At 39.5% G+C, this 15,361-nt stretch overlaps 1 protein-coding gene across 7 annotated transcripts in view; it reads left to right on the forward strand.

The window, feature by feature from the left end:
• LOC127569898 (zinc finger and BTB domain-containing protein 20-like) overlaps positions 1 to 15,361 on the forward strand; it is a 197,883-nt gene that overhangs the window by 128,486 nt on the left and 54,036 nt on the right. The window contains exon 1 of one of the 7 annotated variants that reach the window (XM_052014940.1): positions 12,049 to 12,080. The exons of 5 other annotated variants lie outside the window; for them this stretch is intronic. The gene's annotated coding sequence lies outside the window, so the exon portion shown is untranslated. Of the gene's footprint in view, positions 1 to 12,048; positions 12,081 to 15,052; positions 15,151 to 15,361 lie in introns of those variants that run through there. One more of the 7 variants, XM_052014938.1, reaches the window with a different exon arrangement.

The raw sequence follows: 15,361 nt of genomic DNA on the forward strand, positions 1-15,361 counted from the left end.
ATGGGAGAATCCATTGGTGCATTTAAACAGTACTTGATGTGTACTTGAAGAGCTGAGATCTGCAGGACCACACTCTTAGTCTAGGATGGTGTGATCAGATCAGGTTGTTCATTTTTGAACATGATGGATTATATAGTCTCCTGTGTTGCAAATTTCCTGAGATTTATGATAAACCATTAGTTCAGTTGGGCAAAAATATGGGTTGTGGAACTTAAGTGGTAAGTTGCAAAACATGTTCAAAACCTCTTGAAAATTATTTAAAGTTGCATGTTTCCACCATTTATGTAGTTTTCAAAGGAACTTCCAAAAAAAACTTGATTTAAAAAAAATTAAAACCCCAATATATTTTACTTGCATCTGTTTATGTTTGAGATGTTTATCAATTATGTGGAGGTAACTAACAGTATAGAATGTAGTTTGTTGCAAACTAGTCTAAGTTATACCCATGTGGTAAACAGATGGGAAGCAGCTGGTATTGACAGAGACTTGCCACGACACCGGAGGGGGGTGGGGGGGGGGGGAGGTGTGGGTGGGGAGGGAGGTTGAAAAAAGCAAGCCTTCAAAAATAATTTTGTAGTTTTGGTTCTTATGAAATGATGTGGGCTTGTTTGATGTAAAAAATGAATGAAGTCATAAACGTGGCTACAGTTTGCTGCAGGAATTAATAGCATGTTTTTAAATAACTGAATGCCAGTGGTCCTGTGTCAGTATTTTTAATGCTTGAAATCTGTGGTCAATGTGGACATCTAGACCAACTGTAAAGAGTTTCACAAAGAGAATGATTGCATTCTTCCCACTAGTTACCAGAATTTCCCTCTGTCGGAACTCTTCTATTCTTCTTCTAAGTCAGTCCCCCAGGGTCGAGGATGCCTTGCTACCGCTCCTGTGGGTTACGAGGAGGCTGATGAAGTCAGTGAGAGACTCGGAGACTGCTGCAGGTGGGGCAGGAGCTGTTTAACAGGACAGGCAGGTGGGCAGTTTGTGAGGTGGTGTGCAGCTTTCACTGTTTATGTTAGGCTTCTGTGTGTTCTTGAGAAATGCTCAATCTCCATTTTTGAATGGTTATGGGCCTGAGGTTTCAATGAGCCATTGGAAATTTTAGAGTTTTTTTCAAGGAGGCTTTGAGAACATCCTTGAATCTTTTGTTCACAGTAACCTCTTGCCATGACAGAGCTCATAGTGTCTCAGTGTTGGACTAGGAGTCGATGCTGATGTTAGTTTGCTGCTTCTGCCAGTGGATTTGGAGATTTTTGGAGACGACTCCCTGGTGCCTCTGCTTTGAGGTGCCTGCTGTAGGTAGTCCATGTTTCAGAAGTGTACAGAAGGACAAGGTTTACTGGTACCTCCATGTGTGTAGGAAGCTTGTTAGAGGTGAGGTGCAGCATTGCAGTGCAAAGGATTAAGAAAAGTGGTGGGTAGTGATGCAGCCTTGATCGACAGCATTATGCACTGAATTGGATGTGTTGTAGACTGGAAGTAGGATTGGTTTATATTATCACATGAACTGAGATTCAGTGAAAAGCTTTTGCTTGCTTGCCATCTAGACAGATCATTCCATGCATAAGCACCTGAGGTCGTAAAAAGGAAAACAGAATGCAGAATATAGTGTCAATGTTACAGAGAAAGTGCAGTGCAGGCAGACAAATAAAGTGCAAGGGCCACAACAAGGTAGATTGGGAGGTCAAGAGTTCACCTTTTAGCATCTGAGAGGTCCATTGAAGAGTCTGATAACAGCAGGATAGAAGCTGTCCTTCAGCCTGGTGGAGTGTGCTCTCAAGCTTTTGTATTTTCTGCCTGACAGGAGAAGGGAGAAGACAGAATGACCTGGGTGGGAGGGGTGAAAAACATTATGATGCTGGAGACATTCAGCAGGCCAGGCAGCATCCATGGAGCAAAGCAGGCGGTCAACGTTTTGCGTCAGGACCCTTCTTCAGGACTGAAGATAGGAAAAGGGGAAGCCCAATATATAGGAGGGAAAAGCAGAGCAGTGATAGGTGGACAAAAGAGGGGAGGTGGGGTGGGCACAAGATGATGATGATAGGTAGATACAGGTAAGAGATTGTGATAAGCAGATGCAGGGAAGAGTGGGGAGCAGATCCACTGGGGGATGGTCAAAGGTAAGGAGGATAAAAAGGGGGGTAGTAAAAAAAGAGGCTAGGAAAGGGAAGAAAAGGAGAGGCATGATGGGTATATGGAGGTTACTTAAAGTGGGAGAATTCAATGTTCATGCCGATAGGCTGCAAGGTCCTTGATTTTTTTTGTGTGGTCTTAGGCAGAGCAGTTGCAATACCAGGCTGTCATGCTTTCCATGGTGCATCTGTAAAAATTGGTGAGAGTCATTGGGGACATGCCGAATTTCCTTCACCTTCTGGGGAAGTAGAGGTGTTGATGTGCTTTCTTGGCCAGAATGTCCACATGGCTGGACTAGGACAAATTGTTGGTGATATTTACACCTTGGAACTTGAAGCTTTCAATCATCTCCACAACAGCATCATTGATACAGATGGATGTGCTTCCTGAAGTCAATGACCAGCTCCTTTGTTTTGCTGACATTGAGGAAAAGGTTGTTGTCTTGACACCATGTTACCATTGATCCATTGTTTAAGATAGCGCCTTGCATGCTATCATGAAGCAGGCATAGATACAAAGTGGAAACAAACTTGTGCAGCAGCCAGACTTGAAGACGATACTCCATAGTCCCTCTCGATTAACAGAGTTGAGGGCTGTTGTGTGGATAAAAAGCGATGTAATGTGGATGATGCTGTTTCCTGCATTTCCTTGGGAGCTGTCATCTAGAGATGATCATGCCTATGTGGACAGAATCCACACTGTGGTTCAGAGAGCCATTTTTTCAATCATTGGGAGGAAGTGGTTGCAGAGGATCCCGGAGGTGACTTTCCCTCTGGTAACTGCAATTGGATGGTATTGATTTACGGCACCCCTCATGTCCCACGACATGTTATCGTCCCAGGCTTAGGAGATGAGGCTGTGAATTTCTGACAAGTTCTTCTCCCCCAGGTTTTAGAACTTCAGCAGGGATGCTGTCAGCTCCTTCTCCCCAACAACATTGCTTCGTGTATTTTTTTAGCCCCCAAGTTCAAATGTGCAGCACTGCCCTTTGCCTGCTAACCTGAGACCACCACCATTAGCCACCTGGTCTGGCCCAAAGTCAGGGAATGCCACTTAATGCTAGCATATGTCGTGGGTGAAGGACTCAAGGGAGCTGGAAAATGAGGGAGGAAGAGAGGAGCATCCTCTTCAAGGGACATTGGAATGGAGAAAAATGGTATGAAATAATGGTAAAGTACTGAGGATTGATTTGTTTTGCCTTTGTTGCTTTGTTTTATTTTTTACTTCCTCTACCCATGATCTGATTATGAAAGTTATTTTAAATGGATGAAAAACCACTTGCTCAAAGGATTGCCCAAATGAAAATCATCTGTACTGTGATGTACTGAAAAAAATATCTTTTATGAACACTGCTACCTCTTAGCAGCAGGAAAATTATGTCCATTAACACAAAAAAAACTAAGCAATACTTAAATTTATTAGTTTCACATTTTTTTCTCTCAAAATGAGACGTGTAGAGCCTTTGTTTTTGTTAAGAATCTACATGTGGTAAACATTCCATCTAGATCATGTCATAATATAGAAATGGTATAAGCCAATGTTATATTGTTTATTTCCAAGAATTCTGTCTGGAGTCTGTGTAATGGATGTCAGAAAAATAAAGTATGTGTAAAGAATTTGGGAAAAGGGTGTTCAGGCTGTTGAATTTTATCTTGATTAAACCATCTATCATTAGCATAGGAAGTCCCAGCTACACCTTCCACATAAGGCTAGAAATGTCTTCACATGATGTTGCCAGGTAATAATCTAGTTTTTACCAGGTAATAATCCTTTGGAGATTAAAAGCATGACTTTACACCATATTTAAAGATTCACATCTGCTGTCATTTCTGTCGATAATGTTCTTTCCAATCATGAAAATCCTTCTAATGCCATCCTGACAGGTACACCAGAATCTCAGCAGAGAGCACCATGTAGGGCATGGGGGTTTGTGCAGCTGATGATGTGGAGATATATTAAGTACCTGCCCACCTTTAACTGGGAAAGGCATTGCATTTAGTCTGTAGAATTAAATGGGTGGAGAGACTGGATGAAGGAGAGAGATACAGTGGAATTGCCTCAATCCTACATAGACATAGTACAAAGAGGGTTAAAATACTTTTATTTTTATCCTGTAATCTCAAAAGGTCATTTGATTCAGCTGATCCACACTCTTCCCACCGCCTGCCCTCTAATTTCCTCTGATGGGATCCACCTAGAGGTTACCATGTCTTGTTAGCTCGCCTGAGACATCATGGCATCGCGGTTGCTTTTCCTTGAGTGACGTTTGCTATTTGAGAGGCCAGCAGATTCGATTCGAACCAATGCCCTGATGTTTGTGGATGGACTCCGTTAGGGATCTTATGGAAAAGTGGTTGATCACCCACGCATATTTGGGACTGCAGTATTTTTTTAAAAAGTCAACGTGCATATCCGTTCCCACAGTAACATGGTGTTTATTTTATTCAGAACCATAGAAGTAATGTTCATGTAAATTCAATTATATATGCCTGACTGTTAATCTTCTGCTTCCATGATGGCATTAACATGAAAAATCTTTCCATCTTATGATTTTTGAGGGCCTGTCTGACAATAGCCCACTGAAAAACATTTTAATTAATGTACAAGTTGGTAGTGAATCTAATCTGCTTTCATTCTCTAAGAAGCACAATATATATAGCATTTACTTTTTTAGTCCTGAATTATTTGGTCCTCAAAATGTGGGCTGTGCTCCAAATTCAATTCTTAACCATCTGTTGCCTATAGCTCGGATGACTCTTGTATGCATGTTTGCTTCAAAAGTGATGCTAATTTTTGATTAGGAGGCTAAATGTTTAAACACAAGTTTATGGTGACTAAAATATTTATTTCAACATGGCAGGTGTAAAATCAGGTTTTGTAGCACGTGTGTTTGACTGTGATGTGTGGCATCCGCACACATTTGTGGTGTGAATTGCACCAGATGCCATGTTGCTGAAGGCGTGAGCATGTGCACAGCTAATGCCCTTCAGAAGTATGCAAAGCAAGCAGGTCATGATGCCAGTCAACCTACAACATGAATAACAGCACTGCTGTTGTGGAGCTCTGTTGTACACCTTCGCTTAATCTCACATGGCTGAATGTGCATTCAGCTGCACTTCCCTACCACCCCCCACCAGCAGTGCAATTTAAAATGATTTGTTTGTTACTGATTTCATTTCTACTGACTTTTGTAATGATTGCAGAGTCCTTTAATGTGGTGGGTGTCTTGACTTTAAAACATTGGCACAAACAAATTGTTCCAAAACATGGATTCATTTGTAGTCATTCTCCTTGGAGTACAGCATGACTACAAGAGTGATCCAAGGGTGCCCAAAGCATAGAAAGCTGTAAGAAGAAGGAGGAAAGGTGGTGAAATAGGCAGGCTCAACGAGAAACTGCATTTGCCCAAAGTCCCATGCAAGAATGTCTTCGATGTAATATATCAGCTTCTGCATTCTCAACTGCAGCCACAAGGCAGGACAAGGGCTGCAATACCAGTAAGTGTCAAAGTGATTACAGCCATTAACTTCCATGTGTGGGGTCCTTGCAAGCTACATTGCAGTATGCCATCCATTTTTATGTAAGGGAGTTCACTGTTACTCTCTCTTCCAAGAGATCTTTACGCATTTCATTCCCTTTTGAAACAAATCTAGAGATAGATTGGCATGCAACTTTGGGAAGGTTATTGATTCCCTTCGATGTGGGCACCATAGGCTCTAGATGCCACATGTCAATTCAAAGTGATTCGTCCCACAGCAAACCAAATGCTGGTGGTCAGATCCTGAGCCATATTTATCCTCTTTGTTGCTGGGGCTAAATTGGCACATACATTCTCCATTAAATAAATAGAATGAACTTCTCTCAACTTCTCTTGTTTATTGACAAGTGACTCTTCCCTTGTAACAAATACTTGAATGTTAATTGTACTCATGTTGGTGAATACTACTAATGTGCAGCATTTGTTCCAAGAGAAGGCAACAATGCCCACAGCTAGAGTTCAGGTAAAATTGTCCATTCAAATTGTAGGATGTTCCAGAAATACCTCAACACTGAATAATGAAGCTTAATTAATATCCTGGATAAACCTCTAAGTTTGTATCATTGCAATGTAAAGTCAACAACCAATACACGATCACAATAAAACATGGTTAAGATAAAATTTCACAATAGTCTGGCACCTTCAAGACTTCAGTGGTGTTGGATTAACAGATTTTCTGAACTATTTATGGTAATATCCCAACATACTTTTGATTCACTTTTTAGACATTAGGCAGTATTATAATTTTCCAGTGAACCAGTTAAAGGGGTTAGAGGAAACAGGTCCATAATGAGTGGAAAAGGAACTCTAGAATTGGGGCCCCAGTGAGTGAGAAGGGAGCATGACAAACACTAATAGTGAGCCAGATGCCAAAACATCAGGACCTCTGAATAGTCAGATAATGGATTATCAAGATTTTACTGTACATTGAAGGATAAATCACCACCTGCTCCCCTCAGTGATAAGTTTCTTCAACCAACTAACTTTTAGCAAATGTTGGAATGATGATGTCTTCTGCCTTTGAAAACAAGTTGTAAAAGGTGCTGTTCTCCACTGGCTAAAGGCATAGTCCAGACAATGCTTCTGGCATTGGAGAATATATCACCATGTTCACATCACCTGCAGTTTGTACATCAAATCCTGCCATGAAGATGCTGTGAGAGCATCATCTTCAGGGTGGCATGGTAGTGTAGCAGTTAGTTTAACGCTATTTCAGTGCCAGCGATGGGGGTTCAATTCCCGCCGCTGCCTGTAAGGAGTTTGTACATTCTCCCTGTTGAGTGCGTGGGTTTCCTCCGGGTGCTCCGGTTTCCTCCCACATTCTACAGACGCACGAGTTAGTAGGTTCACATGGGTGTAATTGGGCCGGAAGGGCCTGTTACCATGCTGTATAAGTAAAATTTAAAGTAAAGTTTAATATGAAGAAGAAGATTAAGTTTGAGAAGCTATATCATGCCTATGACCAAGCAAGGTCTCAATAACAGCCACTCTGGTATGTAACTTGAAAGACTCATTATGTTAGCTCTTTCTTGACCTATTGAATTAATTTCTTTTTGTTCTTTCACTTCTCGGCTAGTCTCTTCCCACTTTCGTATTATCACCTTGATGATTTCCAGTTTTATTATCCCATCAGGCTCATTTTTCCTGTGGAAATCCAGTCCTTTTCCACTTCCACCTCATATCAGGATGGCCTGAGGACCTTCTCCCAAACAGTCCCCTTTCACCATGCCCTCTTTCACTGAACTGAATTCACTCCTTTTTTGGACAACTTCTCCTTTATGGCTGCTCGCTTCTTCTGGATGAAAGATGTAACTATTGAAATCAATATAGGTCCAAGCTATGCCTCTCCCTTTGTGGGATATGTAAAGAACTACTCAGAAACCCTTCCTTGCATCTTTTCCAGATACGTTATAATGTTTTTTTTCCCATCCTTCTGCATTGGCTGTTAATAATGTGACCTCCTCTGTAGTGTAGAAACTAAATGCAGATTGGGTGATCGCTGTGTAGAGCACCCACACTCAGTCTGTTGGATTGATCCTAATCTTCCAGATGTTTGCCACTGTAATTCTCTGTTTCACTCCCATTCTGACCTATCTGCATTGTTACAAGGCCCATTGCAAGATCTTGAGGAACAATGCCTTGTCTTCCACCTGGGCGTGTTCAGCCCTCTGCATTCTCCAACTTTGGGTAACTTGCTCTTTTCTATGAGAACTAACCATTTCTGACAGTCATCCATCTTGGTTCAGTTTCTCTCTCTCAACTAGTATCATCTGGGTATGTCCCATAGTCTGCTGGTAGCAACACTTAACACAGCCATTTGATTTTAACAGCCATATTAACCCATTTTGTATCACGCTCTTAGAGATGTTCCCCTTGTTCTACCATACCTCCTCCATATTCTCTACAACTACTGTATTTTGTTTCTTTCCCAGTTGTGATGATGGGTTTTTATCCTGAAGTGTTAATTCTGCTTCTCTTTACACAGAAGCAAAAACAGAAATGCTGTAAGAACTCAGCCAGTCAAACAGCACTGGCGGAAAGAGGACCACCCTTTGTCTTGACTCTTCCTCAGAGTCGTTGACCAGAAATGTCCACTGGTTTCTCTTTCCACAGATGCTGCGTAACTAACTCAGTTCTTCCAGCACTTGTCGTTTTGTTTCAGATTCCAACATCTGCAATTTTATTTGTTTTCTCTTTATACAGAGGAAGAATATCATCCTGATCTGATGAGTATTTCCAGTGTTTTCTGATTTATTTTTTGTTACAGATTACCACTATCTCCAGTTTTCTTTTGTTTTTCATTGACTGTACTGGTGCAACTTCCAATTTTCATTCAGAACTTGCTGCCAATTTCCATCATGCTCTCAGTTTCACACGGTTCATCTCTGACTGTTCCCTTTCTTGACTTTTCCACGCCCATCTTGGGACAGATCAATATTCATTTCATTCTCACAGATTGGAACAGCTATCTTAATTGCATCATCTCCCACCCTGCTTCCTGTAAGGCTCCATTCCATTCTCCCAGTTTCTCCAGCCCCATTATAAGTACTTCATCCACACAGGTACCTCTTAAGATGTTCTTTTCTTAACCGATGTTAACCATAGTTAACTGGGCTCTGCTTTATTGTTTGTTCCACTTCCTGCACTTCTGTTCTCATGATATCTATGCTGACCATCATGCCACTCTATACTAATCCCACTTGCCTGCATTAATTCCGTGTCAATCTATGCCTTGCCCATTCAAGTACCTGTCCAGATGCCTCATAAGTGTTACAGCTGTTCCTTCCTCCATCACCACCTCTGCTGCTCATTCTAGATACCAACTATTCTTTGTGTAGAAAAATAATTACTCCTTAGATCCCCTTTAAACTTCCTGCTTCTCTCCTTAAACCTATATCATCTAGTTCTAGATACCTCGAATATGGGAAACAGACTCTAGCTATCTCCCCTATCTATGCCTATCTTAGCTTTATATACGTCTATCATGTCACCTCTTAGCCTCCTTCACTCCAGGGAAAACAACCCAGCTATCCAATCTCTCCTTATAATTCAAGCCCTCCAATCCAGGCAACATCCTTGTGAATCTTTTCTGCACCCTATCAAGTTTAATCACATATTTCCTGTAGAGTGGTGGTCGGAACTGCACACAAGTGCAATCTAACCAATGTTTTGTACTACTGTGACATGACATCCAAACATCCGTACTCATTGACTCAGCCAGTGAAGGCACGCATGCCATATGCCGCCTTCACCACCCTGTCTGTGTTGCCAATTTCAGGGAACTTGTAGCATTAGGTCTCTCTGTTCAATGACATTCCTTTGGGCCATGTCATTCATTGTGCATGCCCAGTCCTGGTGTAACTTCCCAAAGTGCAACACTTCACACTTGTCTGAATTATATGCCATCTGCCATTCCTTTGCTCACTTTCCCAGATGATCCTGTTGTAACCTTTGACCACTACCTTCACTGTCTACCATGTCATCAATTTTGGTGTTACCTGCAAACTTACTCATCAAACTTACTGTTCTGTCACTTGTTTGTTATTCTCAAATTCAGAAGATCCTTTCAATATATAAGGCCCTGCCACTGAAGATCTAAAAATTCTGTTCAAAATTCCTGTCAGAAGAATATGTGACACTTGTAACATTTGTAGAGATGCAGTGAATGCTGGGGACCTGCAGCTGACTGCAAATTCTGAGCCATGATCTCCCAGCAAAAAAATGTTCCAGAATGCATGCCATCACATCTCCTTTAGGTAGTACAGGCTGGCTTTTATGTTGTGTTTGCTATCTTTAAGCAGCCCTAAATGGCTTTAAATGGTGCTGGGGGAGACACATCATAGTGTAGCTGCACATGGCTGTCATATAAATTAATAGATAGTATAAATTTGGTGTGCTACCTGCATCGGAAGCAGTGGGCATTGACAAATCACACATGGTAATCCCAATGGCTGTTTTTAAAGGGTTTTCCAGTTGTATCCCCAGAATGATTACTTGATGTTGAGGCAATTGCTTGTAGCAATTTATTGAGAAAATATTATGTACAGCATACGGTGTTCCAGATCTGTTGTTCTGGATGTCCTTTTGAAGAGGCTGCCGATATCTCAGACTAATACTAAAATCGGAACAGACCACTTGAGCAACATTTCGTGTATCAGTGGTCAGATTCCTCAATGTCCCAAATTGCCCAAGATCAAATGGATGCTATTTACCTCATTTGCAAAAGAATGTTTAAGTCAGATATATGATGACTTCTTAAAAATGTTGTCCTTGTCACTTGCCTCTGCTAAGTGATTACTATAGACATTTGTCTTATGATCTTTGTCCATGTGCACATTCCTAATCTTTGTGAGCCTTTCACTATTGCAGATAAATTCACGTTAAACATTAAAAGCAATCTGGCTCCAGTAGACTTCTGACCTTGATTTAGGAGAAAAGACAATGTTGGTGTTTTTTTAAATATAGTGATTGATGTTTTAAAAGTGAAGAGATTGAGTAAAACTGAGGACCATTTATTGGAATATTTTGCTTGCCAGTTCACAGTGGGATCACAAGCTGGTTGATTTTAAATTTTGATCACAGGATGGTGTAAACTGCAAAGGTTGTTAATCTGGTTGCTTGAGGAGGAAAAAAATAGCAATTTTCTCAGGTACAGTAGGTTTGTGATTCCTCTATACAGGATAGAAGACGAGGGGGAGTGAGAACTACAGTGAGATTGCTTACGAAAACAAATTGACAAATGCAGGGAGTTATCCTAATATGAACAATACCATTGCCTTTGTACAAGCCAATCAAAAACAGACTATGTTCACATACATTTCTGTTACAAGAAAATTTATAGCAAGTTGAACATTAAGTAACAAAATCATAGTTGTATTTTGGTTTATTATAGTAAAATTCATTTCTGAATGAGCAAAGAATATTTAAAATTCAGTGTTCTGTGCTAAGTGTTGTTCACAGCAGTACCTTAAATTGTTTTGCTCCTGGTAGTTCTATACTACATTCATTCTGAATGCATTTAGCGCGTTATGTCCACAGAATAATGTGTTGTCAAAACATAGCCATACTATGAATGAGAATTCTGCATCTTGATAAATAAGACAGCTTTATACTTTAAGATTATTTGTCAATGATGTATCCACCTAAAACTATTACAGGATTTGTCCAAAAGTTTCAACTTTAAAAATAACCTGAAGCTTCATCTGTTAGACTTCAAAGATGTATTATTTGAGGTACATTTATATTTTAAATTTAATTTTATTAAATTTCCAATTAATTGACTAAAATCTGTAATGACAAATTTATGCAGCATTTAATTATATATATATATGTGTGTGTGTGTGTGTGTGTGTGTGTGTGTGTGTGTGTGTGTGTGTGTGTGTGTGTGTATATATATATATGTATATAGGTATTATTAGTTTGATTTTGTTGCCACAGTAATCTTCAATAGCTCAGCCAGCACAGAGTTTAATTTTTTACTTGGAGGGTCACTGAAAAATCCTTCAGATTTGATTGTTTCTCTGCTACACAGCTAATTAAACTGGGGATGATTAACCTGACTTGCGGTGTCGCTCTTGATTCAGTATTACGTGGACTGTGTGTAGATTACAGCATGGTACACTGATGTGCATTGTGTCTGGTTTTGAAACTGCAGACTGACCCAATACCTCTTGGGAGTATTGATAGAGTAGAGCAGCACATGGAAAAAAAGAGAAGGGGGATGGGGATCAATACCAGTCCCAAGGAGCACTGAAGCCATTTTTCAGGAATACTGTCTCAGAAGAAAGGGGGAAAAAAATCAACAAAAGATCTACAGCTGGATTTGATGAATTTGAGGGAAATGGCCCTTGTCTCGGAAACCAACACTTGGCTTATTAATATGCACAGCAGGTAGACGCCAGCTAAACATGTGGTATGTCGCAACTAAAATTGAAATGGCTGTGGGGGTGGTGTGTAATGTCTTTGTGATCAGACTAGGAGTTCACCTGAGTGTGTCTAGCAGGTGGCTACGTTGAGAATAAAAGTATCTGCTTTTGTTGAAATGTAATAATTATATACTGTAAATAAGCAGATGCTTAATTTTTGTAGCCTAGTACTGGGTAATGCGTGGATTGTTGCCAGGCTGGAAAGACAGAAGTATTTAACATTTGTTCCACTGATCAGTGCAAAGCAGTGTATGGATCTGCTGCACAGCCATGATGTAAGCCGATAGCTGACTGTATTGAATTCTTTCTGTGGTGACCTGCGTACAACGTACATACATAAAAAGCTCTTTGACCAGAAGTACACTGGGTCTTTCATCTTAACCAAACTAGTTGGCTCTTGGCTCAGCTTCTTGCAGTATCGAATGTCATATGACTTTATAACTTGAGCTTGTTTGTACAGAAGTGCTCCATTTGTTTTAAAAGGATTTTGCTAAAAGGAAATGAAGTACCTGTTAGTTACTGAGAAGAAAGAGTATCGCCATCATTTTTAAATTGCACCATCTTTACCAATAATCTGAATAGACTGGATTTCGAAAATGTTCACCAAATAAGTACCATGTTCTTACTGAGGCCTGTAAGGATTTAAGTCAAACCTATAACTCTCCTGTAAATATGTCTATTGTAAGTGTATCTGACAGCCACAAAACATTAAAAGTGTTAGATGAATCCAACTTTAGCAAGCTTCAGACTTCAGCAAGAGTAGACTTCGGCTTTGCTAAAATAAAGTCATTGATTACCAGTTTCATATTTTGTTATTAAAGGACAGGCTATATATCTCTACCAAATTCATAATTTTATGATGCATTTAGCTTGGGGAATTGCTTATTATGGCACAATGAGTTTTAAATGTCATCCCGAGTATAGCAGGAATGTTTGACTCATTATGACATGATTAATTTAGTAACCTTTCTGGAAATGTGTAAACTGGTGTTAAAACAATTTTTCAATATGTAGCTTTCTCAAAATTTTCAAAATATATCACAGTACAATACATACTTGGCAATTATTCAAAAAGTATGCAAGTCGAAACTGAAGTAACTTTTTCATGCAAAAAGATATTTTAATTTGACTTTACTGTGGATGTGAGAGGATATAATTTTATGGTTCCACATATTTTAACTTGTATATGTTTGTAAAGGAAAACTAAATTCCAGCAGAGTTCACATAACTTCATGCCAGAAAAAAGAATAATATTTTGTTTGTTCAGAGGTGCAGGTGAATTTTACCATGCATTGATAGGAAGATAAATTGATGCTGTTTTTTCTGTACTTGTTTTTCCATAGACTGGAAACAAAGAAGTTGAGGTTATGTTGCAATAAACCAGTTGAATGTTAAAAAATCCTGTAATTTTGTTTGATTGCTTAATTTATTCACATATTTATATAACATCAAAAGACAATTCCTTGAGTGGCAAAAAGTCATTCGCCGAATTGATATGAATTCCGTGTTCACCAGCTTCTCATGTTTCAATTATATTTTTTTTATCCCATTTTATAATGTTGCAGCTGTTGTAATTTGAGTGACTGGTTTGCTAACTATTAAAATACAAAGTGGATCTGCTGAGTTTGATGTCTTAACATCACTGATGATCACGACGGAAGTGTAGGTCATACAATTCATGATATTATTTCTCTATTTGTTTTGCTTGACACTTCAGCTCTAAATAGACCTTCTTAATCCATGTCCATGATGCACAACATTCTTTATGCAGGTAGGCCAGATTGACAGTCCAAGGCATTTCAAGGGCTGCCGTGTGTATGTTTAAATTTTAAACTCCTTGCTGCTACCACTCCGTCTGCACTCTGATGTTGGACTCCTCATACAAAGCGATAGTGGAGCATCAACTTCTAACAGCTTACCCAGCTTTGGTGCTGTAATTTTTCTCATGCTTCTCATTCATCTTTTAAATTTTTTTTTCAACTGTAACAATTTAGTCACATGGATATTTTTTAATAGTTTGTGGCTGTGGCTGAGCTAACTTCAGAACCTTCCTTGGGGTGTTGTTTGCTATTTTCCCTTTGCTGCACGGGGCCACGATGATCAGGAGCTGCCTTCTGAGAATTTGGTGCGTTACAGTCGGATTGTCTGTCCTGAAGGTATATTAGAGATGGCTGTTCTGCATTGTACCTTCCATACAGTAGGAGCAACAAAAACCTTATGGTATCCAATACATAGAATTATTTTGCTTTTTATATGGTGAGTATTGGTCAACTAGCCTGCAACCCCTTGGGAAGTGTCATTGACCTTGTAGTGAATGCAGTGGAACCTGTTGGATGAAGGAAGAATTCCCCAAAGGTTCGTGAGCTAATTCCCTGCCAGCCAGAGGCAACCAAACTGGGACCTCGTGATTCAAAATAGGCAGGCTGGACAGATTTGACCTTTGGGCCATTTGCTGTGTAGCCTGGATGCAGATAAAGTTGATCCCTGATTGCACAATGAATTGGTCAATTACTTTCAAGTTGTTCTTTACAAAAATGTGAAGAAATATGAAATCAAAAGAGCATTTGTTTTCAAGTCAAATTCACAGATAAACAAGCACACAAGACAATTCCTGTTAATCGGTCCTTCAAGTTTCCCAGTTCTGGTAAATCTTAATTTGTGATTAATTGTGTTCTGCGCTTTTGTCCTCAGACCTTTAAATTTTGGGATTAAATGACTTGAAGGTCCTTTGTGAAAGTAGGACCATTGCAGATTTTTTAAACTTGTCAACGCTTGTGAAATTACAGAATATTTTTAAACTAGATAATGTTTAATGCTTATAGTGCCACAGACCAGCTTGCTTACTTAGCCATTGTTGGGCTGTGGGAGCTGCTGCCAAATTGTCATTTGGCAGTTGCTTTCTGATTTGATGAATGTTTGTGCGTCAATGAGTTGAGCTGGTTCTGTCTGTCATGTCCCTGTTGATTTTAGCTTAGCTTTTCATCTGGCTGGAAGAAATGGTTTCAGTGAATTTAAGCAATTTCTTTGGAAAATATTCCCACCTTTGGAAACCTGGAGGTCTACATAAGTAGCTTTAAATTTATTTTTAAACATAGAATGGGGTTAAAACAATATGAAAAAATATAACTAATATTTTCGAAGAGTAAGAAATTTAGATTTACTATGTAAATTTTATGTAGAATTCTGATTAGGTTTTTTGTAGGTTGATGTTTTTACGATCATTTTTAAAAAATATTTAATTAGCATTGATATTGTTGGACTGATAACT

This window comes from Pristis pectinata, chromosome 4, assembly GCF_009764475.1.
Source record: "Pristis pectinata isolate sPriPec2 chromosome 4, sPriPec2.1.pri, whole genome shotgun sequence".
NCBI classification, from domain to species: domain Eukaryota; kingdom Metazoa; phylum Chordata; class Chondrichthyes; order Rhinopristiformes; family Pristidae; genus Pristis; species Pristis pectinata.